The sequence below is a fragment of the Sparus aurata genome, chromosome 6 (assembly GCF_900880675.1).
Source record: "Sparus aurata chromosome 6, fSpaAur1.1, whole genome shotgun sequence".
Taxonomy (NCBI): domain Eukaryota; kingdom Metazoa; phylum Chordata; class Actinopteri; order Spariformes; family Sparidae; genus Sparus; species Sparus aurata.
In genome coordinates, this window is record NC_044192.1 from 7,027,538 (window position 1) to 7,043,646 (window position 16,109).

The 16,109-nt window shown below is 44.5% G+C and overlaps 1 long non-coding RNA gene across 1 annotated transcript in view; it reads right to left on the minus strand.

Moving 5' to 3' along the window:
- Positions 1-8,653: 8,653 nt before the first annotated feature.
- The window catches only part of LOC115582673 (uncharacterized), an 80,114-nt gene continuing 72,658 nt past the window's right edge, over positions 8,654-16,109 (minus strand). The window contains exon 3 of the long non-coding RNA XR_003984211.1: positions 8,654-8,706. This is a non-coding gene — a long non-coding RNA (uncharacterized LOC115582673). The remainder of the gene's footprint in view (positions 8,707-16,109) is intronic.

A 16,109-nucleotide genomic window follows, 5' to 3' on the forward strand; every position in this document is an offset into this window, starting at 1 on the left:
CCAGCTGCCCGGGAACCTCTCTCTCTAACATACTGGATCTGGATCGTCACCCTTATGGCCCCCTTGTTGATTGTTACTCTTATGTCTTCCTCTTCCAGGTCTTCCATGGTGAAGAGGAGGTTGTGTGTCGTAGGCATTGCTTGGAAAAACTTCACCTGCTCAGTCATCCTCCTGGTTCCACAGGTAGAAGTTATGTTAAATAGTTATTTTGGCCGATACGAATAAAACTGACAAGACTTCACCTGGAAGTCTATTTTAACTGCAGTCCAGCAGCTTTGCTAGTTAGTTTGACTTATTTCAGTCCATCGATTTGGTTGCCATCCAAAGTTTTTGACCAGCAGAGAAGATTTTGAGCACATTTTGTGTCATTATTCATTCATTTAGCTTCGCTGCAGGTTTCACTCGAGGCCATGCTGGGAAGTAAAGGTGTCGCGGGCTGTTTCCGAAGAGCTGAGGCTGACCTGGGGCCAAAGTCAGACTTTTTATTTCAATTCACAGATATTAAATTGGTTAGAACGGAAGTAAAACGAGGAAAGTTATTACCTCGACACTTTATATTAATATGAATCTTGTGAATATATCATTATTTCAGTGTTTTCTAACAAACGCGGTTGTCAGTCTTTGCGACACCACTGTGTTTATACTTAAACCCTCTCGACCCCTCTCACTAAACGGCCTACGTAAGAGGTGCGTGTCGACTTCTGAGCGAGTGGAAGCGGCGAGAGTCGAGATAACTGCGACGGTAACCGGTGTCATTTTTAATTTTTATGGATCGTTTATTTGAAGAGCTTAATGAACGACCCAGAGTTGTCAACATCCATTTGAGATAATTGCGTCTTTAATGCACTCGGAAATGAGTGTTTTTAATGACGGGTTTTTTACGGATTCCTGTAATTAACACAGACAGGTGTGTTCCTGAGGAAATTAAGCAGTTTCACTCAAAAGACGCCCGTTTAACCTCCCCAGTCTTTTACATCTCACTTTAACGTACTTCTGTCTGTATTTCTGACTCCTTAGAGGATTGTTTTATTCGGTTTTAAATCCTAATTTCTACCTTTCGTTTCGCGGTTGCCTTAACGTCTCCCACTGCTCATTCCTTCTTCCCGTCTTACATCACCTCTCCCTCCCTCCCCGTCTCCGTCTCTCGCCACGTCTCGCAGGCTTGCCACGATTCTGTCGATCTGTCAACCCGGCCGCACTTCTGTGTGACAACAAATCATCCAATCAGACCGGTGGGTGACAGCTCCCAGCACAGAGCAGCAGCCTTACCAGACAGGGGCGACTGTTAGGTGTGCGCCTGCGTGGGGTCTATTTGTGTGCGATTGTGCAACTTATAAAAAAAAGAGGGGGGGGGGGGGGGGAGTGCGAGAATTAGTGTGAAAATGTTCCGTGTGTGTTTCTCAAATGTCCACAGGTAACACATACATTAAAGTGGGTCACAGGCTCGCGTTTATTTCAGGTATTATCTCATATGACAGCAGCTCCGGCATGTTTTAATGAGCCCGGCTCCACAGAGAGACTAAATCTGGAAACTGCACTGGAAACTTAAAGTGGTAATCCTCAGGTTTTCTTGCTGAGGGGGCGGGGACGTGTGGTCTTGGTTTCCACATGTGCTGCTAAGTGCTCATTACTGTTTTGTTGTGTTTCTTTTTTCCCTTGCACTACAGTTGCCACAGATCAGCTGTCAATCAAGGGAGTGTAGGTGGTTGACAGTCACATATTTCTCCCTGGACTTTTCTCTCACTTTGGCTCCAGTTATCGGGCGTGTTCGCCTCCCTTTCCGTCTATAATTCTGTCATGACTGTTACATTTTCATTGTTATTACATCCGCCGCCGAGGAGGTGATGTTCTCACCCGCGTTCGTCGGTTTGTCAGCAAGATTACACAAAAACCGCTGAACGTATTTACACGTAGAGGATGGATCTTGTTCTATCTCACTTTCTTTAACAGAAGGCTTTTTTCCCACATATGTCTTTTCCTGTCTTTAGGTGGCTGGTACCTGTGAGTGAGGACATTGTGTTGCAGATTCTAGATCCTGGTGAACTTAAATCAAGGTTGGTTTAAAATGTAGAGTGACGAGGCCATCGGATTTGATGGGGGATAAGGATTGATTTGAACAGAGGGTCAACTGTTTGGTCGTGGTGGAGGTATGCACTCTACTGAATATCATTTTTTTTAATTTTGTGCTCAAGGCCCTCAGGATCAAACCACAACATTTGACAAAACACAGCATTGTGATTTGTCCTCAGAAATGGTGTGTGTGCATTTGTTGTGTGTTGACCCTCAGAGCCACCGTAGAGCTCTCACTTGTAAATGAGATCTCCATCTCAGTAAGACAAGAGCATATAGTACACTCGTTATTGCTGACAAACCAAAGCATAAGATGCATAAAATTCGGACTCACTATGATGCAAATTTAATGTTTTGAAGTTGTGAAAAAATGAAGATCTAAAAAAAAAAAAAAAACGCGGGGGGAAACTACAGTTCATTCTTTCATCGGCTACCTTGAATTATCATATAAAAGCTGGTATTCAATAGCGGCCCTGGGGCCAGCACAAACAAATAAAGTCACACAAGCAAACAACGAGCAAACACTGAATTAAAAACGTACCGGGGGAAACAGATTGAATGAAAATGTCTGTCATATCGGCTGCAGATCAAAGGACGGGCGGACCCGCTGCTGCCTCGTGATGTAAATATATATTTTAAGCACTTCACTTTCGCACCGCTGGTTGGAAATGATCAAACGTTGACTTTTTGTAGGACTGCATATGATTTCATTTTCATTGTAAAAGCGGCGCAAACAAGCGAGAGGGTACCAGGATAAAACAACAAACCAGAATCTACATAAATCTACATGCACCACATCCTGATACCTCTGCAACCGCACCACACGGCTGCGAGAGGCTCTCCGGTGCAGCACATTAAGTGTGATCAAGGCGGGAGCTAATCTGCACGGACCTGGGGAAACATTCCTGAAATGTTTCAAATATTCACTTTGGAGCTGAAAGAAATAACAAATCACCGGTCCTCAATATTTCCAGGTCGTCGAGGATCAAGTCTGTAAAAGGCGTCATTTCATCCCCGACAAAACGCACATCAGTGATTAAGATTTGCATGAAAGCAGGAAAATAAATGACGAGTTCATGTGTTTTCTTATCAACTTTGAGATTTGGATATTTTTTTTTCTTTCCATACAAGTTTTTATTTGTTGTTTTATTCCATATTTATAGAGCCGTGGTGAGATTATTTAACTGCTGTATTTCTTTGTTTTTATTGTGCTGGCAAATATTGTGACATCACTACTTAACTGGCGAGAGGCTAGTTTTCTGCTTTGGCGTATTCTGAGGTAAATACTGACTGCAGTGTAACGGCTGTGGAAAAGTGACACCATCTGCATAGAGATCGGGTCATTAGACGCCTCGCGTTCACTCGGCTGGATCGGGCTCCCAGAAAAGAAAAGATCTGTCATGATCCGTGTTGTTCTTGTTCTTGTTATTTCCTGTTTTATTTTGAAATCGTGCCATTGTGTGTCGCTTTTCAGTTCCTCCCTCACTGTGGCTTTCCCTCCTTCCTGTGTTTTTACATTCTTTTCCCTCCGTTCTTTTCCCGCCTCGCTCCACCTAAACCTGGTTCTGGTTTTTGTTCCTTGTGGTTTCATTGATTTGTACTTTGCTTTTGTTTCAGCCCCTTTTCTGTTGCTTGTCTTTTTTTTTTGTCCGCGTGTCTCGTTTTTGGTTTATCTGGATTTCTTGTTTTTTGTATCATTCAGCTTAGTTTGAATAAAGCTCGCCTTTTGTTCCCCTGCCTTCTGTGTGTTGTCTTGCATTTGGGTCCTCGCCTTGTTTTCCAAACCATAACAAGGTCGACAGGAAGGAAACACGTCACTAATCCCGCACCATGGAGGCAGAAAAGAAGATGAAGAGAGAGAGAGTGATGGAAACTGAGGTAAAACAGCAGTGGACAGACTGGAGAGTGCTCCGGTGTCGTGTCAAAGTCCGTTCCCTTGTTGAAATGTGTTTCCTCTCACCACCGAGACTTGAGACGGTTCGAAACCGCCATTGTTTCTACTAAACATGCCTACTTATAGATACAACCGGCTGTTTTATTCTGCCTTTTCATAGACCTGAGATCAAATTGGGATTCTTCGATTGCAGACAGCAGCCAGCCCCGACAGCAACACCACAGGGAAACACTATGAGGCGGGAAAGTTCTAAAAGTTTCTGACAACCAAGTACTTTAATATCAGATACTTCAAGACTTCTACTCAAATATTGTTTTTTTCAAGTCTGACTTGTAAGTACTTTTGCAACACTGAGTACATGTCAGAAAGTCAAAGAGTTGTATTATGTCTCAGATCTTTCTATCCCCAAAACCCTTTCCCATCTCCTCGTCTCCTCCCCCTCTCTCATCACAGGCACAGCAGGGGGGAAGATGAAGGAACAACATCTTTAATGAAACATTCCCCCCCAACCTGTGTAACACTTTGCGGCTTCTTAAGACGACACCTCTCAGCCTCCGCCCATCCATAATTGACCTTTCAATCACTGCTTTCGTCCCTCCACCTCATACTGCACGCAGGCGTCTTGGTCTTTAAGCTCCTACTTTTAATTCCGTGCCTTCACTTCAATATATCTCAAGTTTTTTTCAGGATAAGATTCCTCTGCCGGCGCTCACCCTGACCTCTCTCTCACTCCCCTCTTCAACAATATTGAATCTTGCCCCTCTGCCCTCCTCTTCCTCCTCTCCTCCTCCTCTCCTCCTCATGCTTTATTACTACACCCCATTATTATTGGCGTGTGGATACAGTGGGAGAAATCTGGGTGACCGTGCTGACATCCGTCTGGTTTCCCTCCAGGACAACAGCTTCATGCTGACCGCTGGCTGATGGAGGGATGGAGGAGAGATTGAGAAAGAGAGCGAGAGAGACCCAGAGATGGGGTGAGTCTTTCATATGAATTATTAAAAAAAACTTGTGGAAAGGTGGACGGAAAGAAAAAGGTCAGAGAAGTACAGGAAAGAGGAACGAGGAGCCGGAGTTTGGACGAGACACACAAAAGTAAGGAAGTAGAAAAGATGGACGGACGGAGGGGAAGACGAGAGCAGAAGTCGTGAAAAACAATAACTCGGATAAACGAGGAAAGAGATGTACGAACGGATGAAGAAGACCAGGTGAAGGTAAAATTAGAGATCTAAAAAAAAGATGGCAGAGAGATAATTGGAAAAGTGTTTGGAAGGGAATGAAAGAGAATCAAAGTGGATAATGAGAGACAGACAGAGATTTTGGAAAGCAAGGGGTGAAAGAGAGAAGAGGGTGAGGCGAAAAGAAAGGCAGAGGTAGAAAGAGAGAAAGACAAACATGCAGAGAAGCGACGGAGGGATGACAGAAAAGAGCAGATGCAGGGTGAAGGTAAAATTAGAGCAGCAGAAAAGTAAAAGGCGAAAAGAGAGAGAGAAAGACGCAGGGAAAAGGGATGGAGAGCTGAAGGAAAAGGACAGGATGAGGGGTGAGAACAGAAGGAAAACAGTAGGCTTCCCTCATTCCTTCGTCTCCCTCTCTCCGAATCCATCCCTCCGCCGTGATGAAGGGAACGTGGCGAGCCGTCCCCTGTAAGCAGGCGCTGATAACTCGCTGCAATCTGTCACGGCACTCATTACTGTCTACCTCCAACGCTCCGGGACAGAGAGGGAGAGGGACGGAGGGATGAGAAATGGGAGGAAAGCAAAACAGGGAGAGGAGAGAAAGGGAGGGTGTAAGGGAACGAGGAGAGTGAGGACAGAACAAGTTGTGACCCCGTCCTCTTCCTCCCTCCTCATCTTTTGTTTTCCCTCATTCGTTCCTTTCTTTATATTTGTGTTCTCTTCTTCTTCTCTTTCCGCATCTCTCTTTTCTACTTTAGCTAACTCTGCATCCACCCATTGTTCTCCATCCCTCCATCCACACTCCCTCCATCACCCCCTCCCTCGCTGTCACTTCCCCAACCGGTCTTCTCATCCATCGCTTTTCCTTCATTTTGTTCTCCACTCTTCCATCCAGTTCAAACCAGTCTGTGTGTAAACGGACCGGACCGGACCGGACCGGGCCTTGTGTTTTTTTTCCCCCCCTTCTTCGGTCTGAGCTGCAGCTGACGGTGTGCCATCCGGCAGCTCTGTGCCGGCTTTCAACGCTCAGCAGATGCCAGTGGAGGAAAACCACGGCTCAGTGTGACGATGCCGCCCCCTGTTGGTCCCTGTGAGTACAGCAGCCCACAGCATGTAGTGCAGAGATGAGATGGGGAGATAAAGTGACGTTTCAACACACTGATTGGAGGATTTGTTTGACTACATTTATGAAACTGATCATTATTCAAGACCATGATTGGTGTTTTAACTTTTTTATTGTATCTTTTTATTTCATCAATGTTTATTTGACTTTTTATGGACACTTTTGTTTTAATGTTGGCTTGGTTTTTGCACATGCTTGATTTACTGTGAGTGTTGTTAACTCACATGATATCATCAAACCAATCCACTTCATCAAGCTTTTTAAACTGAACATCTGCATTAAGAGCATCGATTCAAAATCCAGACATATTTCAACAGTTTCGGTCGCTGCTTGCGGTCACGATGAACATGTTCATACCAGTAACATGCATCACGTGTGAGCCGATAACAAGCGGACATCTCCAAGTCCGAAGAATGTGTCTTGATTGACCACCTGTGATTGGACATCACTTCCCCGGCGCTACTCGCAATAAACACGTACATCACTTGGATGTATGAACACAAAGTTTATGACACCGAGGAGGAAATATTTTCAAATGTATGCTGAATTCAAAAGACGGCCCACATAATATAATATGATAATATCACGATACAGCGATTCTGCGATAATCGATAGATACAATACATCACGATATCTGTTACATTTTCAAATATCGATATTTGGCGCCAGTCTATCGATAACGTACGTCAAAACGAAATATCGCGATATATCGTAGTATAGATATTTTGGCACACCCTTAATAATTAAGAATTCACAAAGTTTAATACGTTTCTCCCGTCTCAACACACCCACTGGGTATCTATAAGTGTCTATAAGAAGCCAAATCATGATCGTTTCTAACCGTCACCAAGTGGGTTTTGTGCCTAAACCGAACCGGACCATAAGCACAGCATCGTCACAAATTCACATCACGAATTGTAACGCCCCAACATATTCTCGGTTTTGCTGAAACAAACTTTCCGGGGGATCGGGGTTGTACTGAGAAGAAGAGCAACAGACTATATAATGTGATGGCGGCACACGTTTCTGTTTGAAAATATGAAAGACATTTAAAATCAATCTAGACGCGGAGACAGGCTGGAAACAATTAGCCGAGGCAAAATTGCACAGAGAGCGAGAGGTTCCCAGCGCAGAGGGGAATTAATATGAGTTTCACTTCTACAGTAGTTTCTTCTCAAAATCCTCCGTCTGCTTTTATCGTCATCGAAGCAGCTTCACAAACAACAACAACAACATCAACAACAACAACATCAACAACAACAACACAGATACAACCACAACCAGACAGCATCCAGCCCCGGGCCTTACTTTTTGGTTATGGAGAAGAAAAGAAGACCCAGAATTAAAGATCAAAATCTAGTTCAAGAGACTGCAAGATTACGCTTTTGGTTACTTTGGTACCCCCCTCGCGGCTGCACACCTCCATTCCACACTTTGATACCCCGAGCTCCTCCACCTCCTCCTCCTCCGCCTCCTCCCGTTCTCACTTTGGTTTTCATTGTTGTGAAGCCCTTACACATCAGTTCCAACTGGGTCAGATATGGGGGGGGGGTGGAGTGAGGAGAGGGAGCATCTCTCTTTCAGCAACTCTTGTTGCCTTTGTGTCATATCAACTTGTTTATGTCAGCTGTCAGGGCTCTCATCCGACACGACAGCCCGGTGTAACGTGTTACCACACACAACAAAATAACAAACGGAGCTGATAAAGGAGAGAGAGGTTTTGTGTGTGTGTGTGTGTGTGTGTCTGTGTGTGTGCGTATCCTCTATTTTTGTGCATCCAGAGGGGATGGAAAGCACAATTTTATGCAATCTTCTGAGGCGCCAGGTAGATCCTGTACGACAGTCATGGAACATCCGGTCCGCTGATCCACTTCCAAACCCGGGCTTTTTCCCCATCATTTACGTACAGGCAGGAGAAATAAGATAGAGATAGATGAAGAGATGACAGAGAGGTGGAGATGAACATTACAGGAAACGGTGAACGTTAAGTCTGTCAGCGGAGGGAGAGAAGACTGGAGGGATTATACGTTAACTGGGATGGAGAGAGGGATGGAAATGAGTTGAGGTGCAGGAAGAATTAGGGATATAACCTGGGTGGGCCTGAGAGTGGTCTGTTCTGCATTACCTTTGGATGATCTAATTTGCAGGATCCTGCAAGCTGGAGTTTTCTTTTAGCAGCCCGACAGCAGCAGCGATCCCATTGGTGAAGCCGGAATGATGTCACATGATCCTGGCTCACGGCTTCACCGCCTCACCTGAGACAGACGTAATGAAGACTCAACCTGAGTTTACTTCCTGTTGCTCTGTTTGTGAATAAACAGCAGATATAAAATAAACACAAACTGATATTCTCAGAAATATGTCTTTACTATACCTGGTATCAGCCGAGGCATGCTGGGTAAGATGGCCGTCCTCTGGATGTGAGCAGCTCTGGCGGACGGCTGGAAAATCAAGTGCAAGTTCATAATGTTTTACTTTGAGCCCCCGGTTCTTGGTGATTTCTGTCTTACTCGCTGATTATGTGTTTGATAAGTAGAGTCCTCTCTCAGCTTAGTCATTCAAATTCAATCTGTGAATATGTGCGCTGAAACTGAGCAGCAGTTTGAAGTCTCGGCGCCTCCGAAGGACGTTTTTTCTTCTGTATTTCCAGCAGATTAGATGCTTTGAAGAACATCGAAGCCAATACATGTTATAAAAACTTTCGAGGCGATAATCTTGACTTTTTCTTTTTTAAAGTCAAACTATTCCATGAATTCAAATAATTGTGACAGGCCCGGTGGGGGGGGGGGGGGGGGGGGGGGTGGTAAATCAAACCTCAAAAAACTATATTTCTACGAAGAAGACGCTTCGTCCAGACACACAGACGCACTATGTTTGTGTGTTTGAATCACATTAAGAGAGTCAAATGTTGTTGTTGCAGGGAATGAATCCATAAAGGATTGTGATACATGGCAAACATTCACACTGGCAACAATGGAAAAGCGACGTCACGATATCAAGATTTTGTTTTCAGGAGGACAGGGACATTTTGCTGAATACTGAAACTACTGGAAAAACAAACGTCGTCGTCGTCTAACAAGGCAATGTGCGATCTACTCAATATTGCACGAGTACAACCCAACAAGAAAACTTCTCAAAACCTATCCAGACAGGCACCAAGAACTGTGTTTCTACCTCTGCCCAACAAATGTTTGGAACACAAACGTACAATGCGTACAAAACGTACAATAAAAACGCACACCAGCCACAATTTTGCAAATATGTATTTAGTAAACGGGACAACTACACTTCAGGAACAGGTGTCTTCTGAAGCCTGACGCCGCGAGCTTTTAGTCAAATTGACGCGGAGATGAAGTTTTAGTCCCGAGAATTGCAAATACAAGTTTGCCCGGCCAGCTACCAAACCATACGGCGGTCACATGTGATGTTAGATGAAAACTTAAATAGGTAGAAATCTTAAATCTGTGGTATTTAATGTCTGCTGCTCTCATTGGTCAAGGAGGCAATGAGCCGAGAACACACTATTTGTTTTTGTGTTGTTGTTTAATCCATCCTTAGCCTCTTGTCCCCTTCCCATTTCTGTTTTTCCTTCCCCTCTCACCTCCTCTATTCTGTCCTTCCCTTCCCCCCTTTCGCTAATCCGCTCTCCTCTGCTCTGCTCCTCTTCTTCCTTTCCTTCGACTTATCTCCTGTGTCCTCTAACTGCTTCCTTCCCTTCTCTCCTCTCCCGTCCTCTCGCTTCCTGCCATCCCACTCCATCCCTTTTTTCTCCTCGGAGATTTTCTCCCACGGGAGGCGGCGGCAGCTAATCCCAAAAAGCTGTTTTGAAAAGGCGGCAGAGAGGCGGCGGCCCTCCCCTTCAAAACAGACGAGCACAAGCCGAACGCCAGCTCTCCTCTTCTCCCGTGCTTCTTTCATTCCTGCTTGATTGCAGACTTTTATCGTCTCTTTATCATCATCATCATCATCATCATCGTCCTCGCCGCTTACCAGCCGACCAGAGTCGATGCAGAGTACTGTTTGCTGGGGCGGCACTTTGGGGATCGCCGCTATGAGAAGCTGGACATATAGCACTGAGTGGGCAGAGGAAGCTCACTCAAGCCTGGAGCTATAATGAGGCCTTGTAATAAACAGATAACACTGCTCGATTCTTCACTGCTCCTCCGTCTCCACCAGCTAATTCTCCCTCCCTTTTTTTTTTTATTTCACTTGCACTACCCAACTTGGCAAAACTGCTAATTTTCTTCTAAAAAAAGAAAAGCAAACGTCTCCCACGGCGGCGGAGAACAAAGCAGAAACAGGCCCCCGGCCCGCCTCGCGTTTCATGTTTTAATAAACTCATAAAAAGAAATATTTTGAATCCAACAACAGGGAGACATATTGCCTAACAGTGTATGAGAATCTGCTCGGCATGAAATTGTTAAACGTGCTCTAAATAAGGCGGCAATGAAACGTAAAAATGACTGGCTGGTATCGGCGGCGATGTGTTGGGAAGACGGAGGGAACGGCTCAGGCGGATTCTGGAGGAGACGATAAGGGGAATTGGTTGGGAGACGAGGAGAGGGGGGGGTCGAGGAAGGAGGCAGAAGGGGGAGAGAGTGTAGAGGGGGAGAGATGGGAAGACAGCAAGGGTTGGAAAAGGGATGGAGATTGGAGAGTGGGAGATACGGGGAGAGCAAGAGAAGAAAAGGGAGAGTATAATATGGCAGGTGTCGAGGCAAGGATGGGGAAAACAGAGAAAATTGGGGGAGAAAGTGTTGCGGGGGAAGAAGAGGGAAAGGGAAATGGCAAAATGACAAAAAAAAAAAAAACAGGCGAGGAGAACACTGAAGCGCGGGGAGATGTGATCAGGTAAGAGAGGAACAATGGGGGGGAGAGTGGGAGAATGGTACAAACAGGATTATACGGGAGAAAAATAAGCAGAGACGAGATCCGGGGAGGAGAGGAGACAAAAAGTGAGGAGAAGGTGAGGAGGAGAGGAGATATAGGGGGATTGGAGGAGAGTGTATAGCGAGCACAATGGATTTGGATGGCAGAGTTAGAGACCTCCAAATCCCCTGAAGAAAACAACACAGCGAGGCAGAGAGAGACAGAGCCCTGCATGAGGGGAGATAGAGGTAAAGCACAGCGGCTCCCTCACTCGGGAGCCAGAAACCGGCCTACGTTCTCTGCACTCTCTCTGGCCCCCGAAACCGGCAGCGCTACCCGACGCCGCTTCCAAAAAGCGCACACCATGCAGCCGCCGCGTAATCCAAATTTCAAAGGCATGTAATTAGAGGAGTTAAATTGGGAGCGGGAACCGTCGCGTGTCATGCGAGGCGGGCGCTTATTTAGAAAAACGGCAAAATCGCCTCGTGTTGTGAAGTCGCAAACCAGATTTTGCAGAGCACGACATTTCTATTACTGCTCTGACTGTGAAATCCAGGAAGACAAACACGTTGACTATATTTCTGCATAGAACTCGATGTTTTCTATCAGCGTTAGTTTGTGGAATTACGACGTGAAATTTATCTCTGGAATCCAACTGTGCAAACAGCCTCTATGAGGGGAAATTACCACTTAACTCTGTCGGTTTTATGACTTAGAAATGTGCCTTTGTGAGGTACCAAACTCATCAGAGAAGGTTGGTAGAGTGCTCCGCTGACGGGTGACGTGTGTTGGGATTGTTATTTTGGGCACTGAGAGTTCCTGAAGTGTGCTTTGGGTCCCATTCATTTCATTCGAACTCAGTCACCAGAACAAACATCGGAAATGAATGTTTCTGCAAACCACAGATAAGCTGAAACTTCACTTTTTTTAATGCGTCACTTTCGTGTCAGCGCTGTGCTTTTGGTCCAGTTAGGTCTAGGCACAGACAATACTTGGTTACCCTTAGCAAAAAGTAGTTTACTTGAAGTTCATTTTATTAAGTATGCTTGAGTATAAGTATAAGTGTAGCAAGTATACTATGGACCATGTACTTGTAGCATACTAGAAAGTATACTTATTCAATACTTCTTCGGACTAAATTGGAACATTTTGAGTTTACAGAAGTACACTTTCAAGTATACATCAAGTACACTCATTTATATACTACTAGTGTACTAAGTATATACTTCTAGTCCACATTTTAGTTTATTAACATGTAAGTTGAGGGGTAGTACCTCAAAGCAAATGTGTGTAGTGAAAAACATTTTTATTCTGCTAAATTAAATGTAAGCACAACTCAATGACTCAAACTTTTTCTGTACTTGCATCAAGATATTGTAAGTGTTAGCACTTGTAATGTATCTCTCTAGCAAGAGATTCACCATTTATTATCATACACGCCCACAGCTTAACAGACAGGAAGTCTCTCCCGGAAAACACCCCTTCACTCACGGTGCCAACATTTTTATCATCTTTGTTAATTCGACACAATTTAACCACAGAACAAGGATGTGAATTAATCCGCAACCGTCGTACACATCATCTTATTCACAAACACATTCAGGAACCATAATTACACCAACAACAACAGAATACCCAAGAGTCTTTGCGCCACAGTCCACAGTATACTGAAGTACAAGTATAAGCTTTAGTATTAAAGTATAAGTATTAATGTACTTAGTCTTAGACTATTCTTTATACTTTTCAGTATAAGCCAAGTATACTTCACTATTCTTTTCTTAAGTATATAAAATGTAGTATATAAAAAGTACACTTCAAGTATACTGCCTCAGTTTTAGTATAAAATAAGTATACTTGTAGTACACTTGAATAAACTACTTTTTGCTAAGGGTACGGCTAGGAAAACATCACGTATATCATAGTTTAAATAACCTGGCACTTTCGTCAAAAACATCCAGTTGTTTCACGCTAACAAATGTTGAAACAATGTCCTGAACGGCGACCATTCGTTTGGCGGCCTTCTCAGCTCGGTGGACACCATCGTACCCTCCACCTCCTGTTATTAAAGTCAGCTCATAAACATGTAAGGTGAGTGTGATATGATGCATATTGTAGAAATGGTAACATGGTGGCAAAATCTAAGCATACTTTCATAACATAAACTACTTATAACTTAATCTGCTGATTGCGAAATTTATCAGGAAGCCATCTTATATAGTCATGCGTATCATTCGCTCAGCTGTGACACAGTCAGCGCAAGTGTTTTTCTTAAAAGGTCTAAAGCTGTGAAACATTTCAGTTCACTAACTGCCATAAAACACAACTATTTTTCATCATGTCTCTACCTATAAGTCAAAAAACAGAACTAAACACATCAGGGGCATTAAAGTGCTGCACATGTTCTGATGATGCAGGATGACGATCACTCAAACTGACTAATCAGCGAGCTATCGGCCTGGACATAATCTTGAATTCTCCTCTTGTTCAGTTTCTAAGTCCACACTGAACTCAACTACAGGTGTTAACACACCCTGAGAAAATCCCTGAAACAAAACTCTGACTAAACCAGTCACACAAAAGTGGCACATTTGATCCTGTGCTTTACTTTAAGCCTTCTTTAGCGGAGGAAATGTAGCTGCTTTCATGTTAAATCTCAAGAAATCCTTTGATTACTTAATGGGAAACTGCGCCGAGAGCTGCTACAGCTGAGTGAAGAGAAATTCGGTGTAAAAATCGAGACAATAAGATCGGTCACGGGAATAAATTATGCACGAGTGTCCATGAAGGAAGTAATGAACAGATTGGAGGGGAGGTGAAGTTATTTTTTTTGCTGTGCGTGGAGCTTACAGTCACAGCGTTCTGGGTCACTTTCACATCGCTTTACCTTCATTTGCAGTGAATACATAATGCATGAGCGTGTCTTAGCTGGCGGGTTGGGGGAGCCATCTCACTGTTTCTTTAACAGTCAGGAAAAATCTGTTTATTGATTTACAGTTTAAACACATTTAGAGGCCATCGGGCTGTTAGAGCAATACTCATTAATGCGCTTTGTGGCGACAGGAACACAAGGTACTGAATAAATGCATGTTCTCGTGTAGTTAAAGTAAAAACTGGTACACAAGATTAACACGCGTTAGCAACTTGGATTCAACATCGTGTCATGATGAATCAATGTCACGAGGAACTTTGTTTAAGTATAATTCTGGTTGAAAGGTGACCAGTCCGTTTTAGCTTTAATATTTACAGGAAGTGAAGATTTCACTTCACGTAGCTTGAAAATTAATGAAAAAGTAAGTTGTTTTTTTTAAGGTTTAGTGAACTCCAGCAGGCACTGGGTCGCTCAGCAGCCGAGTGTGAAGAGGCAAGGAGGAGAGCCGGCATCTCCAGGAGTGAGGCCATGGTTCACTGTTCACCGGCGTACGAGTATTTCTGGGTAGAGCAGAAAATGGAGTGTGGGACAGACAGGTATTTGGTGCCACGTCAGCTGTCCTGCAGGTGTTACGGTAGACCGTCTTGGAGCAGAGCGAGATCAGCTGCAAGGCAGAGTTTGTCACATCTCGACAGCTCGGGAACTGTTTTGTTTTATGCGTTTTTAGTTCAGCTTTCTGTTTCCTCTCATTTCAGATCTCTTTCCTGTACTTGTGTGCTTCCAGCCGCTGTGATTATCTGCCCCGTCCTGATGTGTTGGGGCACAGGTGCTCATTATCACCTCCCTCTTGTGTATTTTAGTCTGTATGCTCGACTGTCTTGTCACCAGTTCTTCTTTGTCTCTTGGTTTTTGATCTCTCGTGACTGTTTTGGACCGCTCTGCCTCGGCCTAGCCCTTGCGAACAGTTTGCTGATCTGTTTGGATTTCCTGTGTACCGACATGTTTCAAAACTTGAAGAAGAGCCCTCAACTGTCCTCAATTTCCTGGTAGATCTACATTCCAACCCTCATCTATGGTTATGAGCTTTTGGTAGTGACCAGAAATAATGAGATCATGGATACAAGCAGCCAAATATAGTTTCATAAGTAGGATGAGACAGGGTGAGGAGCTCAGACAACAACCCAAGGGAGCTTGGAGAAGAGCCAGCTGAGGTGGTTTGGGCATCTGATTCGCGGCGCCATATTCCTTTAGAGGTTTTCTGTGCACAACCAACCGGAAGGAGACCTCCGGGTTGCCCCAGAACTTGCTGGAGGGATAATGTGTCACATCTGTCCGGGGAACTCTTTGGGATCCCCCAGTAGGAGCTGGAAAGCATCGTTACGTAGAGGTGCATCCCAAATACCCTGCTGCCATCACGATCCAACCCCGGGTAAGTCGAAGATAATCAGATGGATACACACATAATCAGCAAACAAACCTGTCAGCAGAGGGATGCCGTGTCTCTGGTGGGCTGTGCCGGGAAGTTTGAAGCTGCTCAAGCTCACAGAATTTGCATTTTTAATGTAATATCTCATTTAAGAGATGCGACTAGACAGCGCCTGACGAGGGGCTCCAGCACATGTCTGCAACTAACATGACTCCTCCCTAACTCTGACATTGTGTTTGGAGCACACAGCCTCGGGGCCTGGAACACACAGCCATCAATCTGGCTCCACGAACACACACACACACACACACACACACACACGCTACATACTTTTACACATAACCCAGAGACACACACCAACCCTTGTTTATACAGACCAAATGTTTTTTTTTTTTTAAGAGAAATATCTATTCATTCTCAGGTAGTGCACAGATATAGAGGTAGAAATGCGTGACGAAACACACACATGCGCGCACACTCACTAACACACACTTGGCTTACGGCAAATCTCATGCATATGAAGGAGTGTTGGCATGAGCAGCCCTGCGGGGGAATGTTAGCTCCTTATGCCCATGTCTCATTCTGATCCCCCAGGGAGCACAGAGGACTGCCCGAGACACACACACACATACACACACACACACACACACACACACACACACACACACACACACACAGTG